At 40.1% G+C, this 4,439-nt stretch overlaps 1 long non-coding RNA gene across 1 annotated transcript; it reads right to left on the bottom strand.

The window, feature by feature from the left end:
• Positions 1 to 2,884: 2,884 nt before the first annotated feature.
• Positions 2,885 to 3,998, bottom strand: LOC147621172 (uncharacterized). Its single transcript, XR_015269879.1, has 2 exons — positions 3,571 to 3,998; positions 2,885 to 3,381 (listed from the first exon to the last, which is right to left on the bottom strand). It is a non-coding gene; the product is annotated as an uncharacterized LOC147621172 (long non-coding RNA).
• Between the last annotated feature and the right edge of the window lie 441 nt (positions 3,999 to 4,439).

The raw sequence follows: 4,439 nt of genomic DNA, 5'->3' as shown, positions 1-4,439 counted from the left end.
TAAAGCAAAATGCACCTCCCCCCCCTCCTAAGAGAAAAATGTCCCCTCCCCTCCCTAAAAGAAAAATGATCCCCTCTCCCCCATAAAATGATAGCTCCCTCTCCTTCTCTCTTTTACAGACTCTCTCCCTCCCTAAACCCTAAACAGATAGCCCTCTCCCTCTCTCTCTCACTCTCTCTCTCTCTCTCTCTCTCTCTCTCTCTCATGAAACTCCCCTTCTCTCTCTCTCTCTCTCTCTCTCTCTCTCTCTCTCTCTCTCACCAACCCTTCCATCATCGCTCTCTTTTTTCCTCTCTCTCTCTCTCTCTATATATATATATATATTCCTTTTCCTCTCCTCTCTTTTCTTCATTGTTTCTTCTCTCTCCTCTCTTCTTCTTTGTTTCTTCCTTCTTTCTCTCCTTTCAATACCCTAAAATTTTGAATTTAATCTTTTTTCTCTCTATTTATATATATTACTTTTTTGCTCTATTTTTTATATTTTTCTTTCTTATATCTTTTAGGACTCTTTCTTCCTTGATCAATCTCCTTCTTCTTCTCATGCTACTTGTTCGTCATCCTCATGGCATCTCGCCAATTCCAAAGAGCGACACAAGTGTACTTGATGTTCAATGATGCCAAGGTAGCTAATGGGATCGTTTTGCATGTAGACCCCATCGTGGTACTGTCCATGGAATTGGTTTTCCGCTCGGTCATGCTAGCATGTCGATAGAAGATGTTGAAGTGGGTGAAGTGCCTCTTCCTTTTTCCCTCGAAGATCATGATATAGACAAGTTAAATCGAACCAAAGGATACATCATTGTGTGGCCAGCAACAAGAGATTGTGTAAGTCTTATTTTATCTCTCTCCACCTTTCCAATTATTCTCTTTTTCAGTGGTTTTTTTGAGAGAAATATGTCTTGTATATGTCGATGTGTTTAGATTGTTGACACATCAAAGGAAACCCCACATCCAAAGCGTGAAAATGTGAAAAGAGCACACCTTCCAAACAAGCAAGCCAAGAAGTGATAAGTACCAAGAAGAGGAAGAAAGTGCAAGAGGAAGATGATGATTGGAGTCCTCCTCGAATGAATCCAAGTTGAGTTGCTAAGTCTTTGAAGAAAGGTTCTTCTTAAAAAACCATTAAAGAAACTAAGGAAGTAGGAGAGGTGGACAAGGGAATTGAAAAAGAAGGCAAGAATGAAGAGGGCTTCATGGTGACTCATGCAACTCGCTTGCGATTAGAACTCCTACAAGACAGTCTTAACATAGTGAATGTAATTATTAACCACTTTTTATCAAATCTTACATAAGGTATCTTTTGGATTACCAAGCATAACGTGTGTGTGTGTGTGCATTGCAGGTGGTGAAATCAACTCCTTTGCCACCTATTCCCTTGTGTGTGTAGACTTGTGCCTAACCCCTCTATAGAAAGAGTGTAGTTTAGGTACAAGAAGCTGACAAGGGAATGAATGAAGTGTGAAATTCAAGATATTTAAGGGAAATACAATGGGCTTGTTGTGTGAAGGGAAATCTGACCCACAAATCCCATTCTCTATAAAGAAAAACTGTAAAGAAAAGAAGAGGGCAATCAACCTAAGAGCAAGGAAAATCTAAATGTTATTGCACCAAGGGTACGATTATATATCTAATTTTTAGAATAAATAGTAAGTTGAGGAAGCAAGTTGTTATGCAATATAATCTTATGTTTAGAGAGGCATAGATAGAACTAGGTGAAGTTTAGCTTCTTGTGAGTCTTCTAATGAATTTAAACCTTCGTATTGAAATAAAGAAACTAGTGGGGTTTTAAAAGTTGGTAAAGGGCTCAAACAATGCATGTTTTTGGGAGTAATCTGTGAGATATCACAATGACTAGCCATTATACTTTGAAGAAGAGCATGCAAACTATTTTTATCCTATAAGAAGGTAGTTTTGCATAGATTTTGATGGATAAGGCTCGATTTTTGGAGCAATCTAATACATGTTATGATTTATGTGCTAAAACAAACTTTTCCAAGCTCAAAATGAAATCCATTAGAATATGGTTGAGAGGTATGTAAGTGTCATATGTTGCCTTAGTAAATATTTTTGCATGTGCCCATAGTGTTGTACCTTTTACCCCAAGCATAACAAGAACCTACTCTATAGGCCTTGGTTTCTCAATATCAACATTTGAAGTTAGCACATCGATCAAATTAACATGCGTATTTTACATTATGCAATCGAATAGAATTTTCAATATAAATGAATCTATGTTGTTTAATGTTGAGAAGAGCTTCAAAATGGTGGCCCAAATTCAAAAGAATCTTCAAATTGACTTTCAACTATAAGTCATGTTTATACACTTAATTATTACATATTCTTCCCTAGTTTTTCAAGTTTACCTATTTTAAAACATGACACAACATTGAAACAGAAGTTGCCTCTTTGAATAATTGGTCTCACAACCTATCACCAACTAAATTGTTGTCTAGTGGCTTACTATTCTAGTTTGATATAGAACAAGCTTTAATCTATGGTGCTGCATAGACTTTTTTTTTGCTCTATGCTCTTCTTTATTCAATAAATGACCTTTAAACACTCGTGCACACACACACACACACACACACACACACACACACACACAAAAATTCAAGCTTCACTTCCATCGGTAAGGTATCATCTTCTTATTTTCATTTGAGTTTCCATGGTATGTACTTTATCAAGCATGGTTTATTGTAAATTGAATTCAGAGGGTAAGTTGCACCATCCTAAGGTCTTAGCCAAACCAACATAAAATTTGCAAATGATCTTTATTGAAACATGATATTTGCATCAATCACTTTGAGCCAATGTGTTTTGAAAAGAAGCATCTAACCATATATGTGAAACCCTTACCTTCAATGATCATGGTATCACAATCTCATTGCATAAAAAGTTGGATGCAACATCTCACATTATCACATCATAAGTATTGTGCTTTAAACTGTACAATAAAGCTCAGGAGGAATAGAGAGTGCTTGCATGGTCGAAACAAGAAAGAAAACTTGCCTCGCAAGGGATGAGGATCATGGTAGTGGAAGAAGGTAAAGAAGAAGTTTTCACTACCACTAAGGTCTTGCAAGGTCAAGAAAAGAAATAGAGAAAGTGGAAAGAGAGATATAGATGGAATGGTGGAAAAAATAGGGGAAGGGAAAGCTCAGAAGAGATAGCACCTTTGCTACTGTAAATGGAACCGCACAACATGGTCCTGGAAGAGCAAAATGTATAACCTGTGCTATAGTTGAGAATTCAGGTTTACATGCTCATAACTGGGGCTTCAAGCGTATCGTGAATTACCTTCGCGTCTCTTGGTGGGCATCATCGATTTTTGGTAGTGGGTCCTGGTTCGTTGCGTGTCTTCCATGATGATTTGACAAAATCCTGCACATAATTAGGCATATAAGCTTGTAGGCGGCCACTGCAACACTCTTTCTATCACTGTATAACACATGCTTATTAAGATCCAAGTGGGACCTAGCTAGAGGAGTAAAGTGTATATAACCTGAGATATACAGGAATTCGCCCATGGGAATTCAAGAATATTGTACTATATAGAGCTCCTTGATTTACCTTTGTGTGTGTGTCTTGGTGGGTCGTAGCTCGTACGTTGCGTGTCTTCCACGATGATTTGTGACAAAATCCTCCATATAATTAGGCATGTATATATTAAGCAGCTTGTTGTTGTTGCTGGCCGTTTCAATGACTGGCAACATCCCGCTCTGTTTCCGGTTGTTTTGGGGAAGGCAGTGAAGATGTAATCATTGATTGAGGGGGAAAAAACTGGAAGGAGGACTGCGGCCATGAGGGCAGGGACAGCAGCTGTGTGAGCTATGAAGGGTCGAAAACAAGGCATAGGGATAAATAAAACATATTGTTGCATGGAAGTAAACCTGTAGAAGGAGGCGAGGCAAGTGCCAAGGAAGAAGGCGAGAAACTTATGAAGGTCTTGGGGCGATAAGTGTGTTATGTGTAGGGAAGGGAAGGGAGAGACTGTGTCGACTGTGTGTTGGTCTCGTCGGTGCAAATGTCAAAGCGACTTATTTAGGCTCCAAGAGCAACACGTCAGAGAAGCAGCTTTGGGGGACGTTTCGCACGAGCGAGAGGTGGGGCCCGCTGCGGCTGCCGTGGGTTGGCTGGCAGGCGGCTCGCAATCTGCTCCTTCTCCGCGAACATCATCATGGCCTTTAGAGAGAGAGAGAGAGAGAGTGTGTGCCGGCCGGCGGCGGTTTGCGGCAACGGCCAGTACGTGGCCAGCCCTCAACCCTCCAGTGAAATCTGAACGCCCAAATCCGGCACGGCCCAAGCGTCCCGACCATACCCGTGATGAAGAAAACGACGACAAGCACTCATTACCGCAATTGACTCAATCAAGGTTCAAACTTTCAAACTTGCGTTTCTGGTAAACATTTTTTCCCGAATCCCAACCACTGCAACCAACG

Source organism: Cibotium barometz, chromosome 30 (genome assembly GCF_041138505.1).
Source record: "Cibotium barometz isolate CiBa-2024 chromosome 30, ASM4113850v1, whole genome shotgun sequence".
NCBI lineage: Eukaryota > Viridiplantae > Streptophyta > Polypodiopsida > Cyatheales > Cibotiaceae > Cibotium > Cibotium barometz.
The sequence above is the reverse complement of the archived record's forward strand: the minus strand, read 5'-3'. Positions and strand labels throughout refer to the sequence as shown.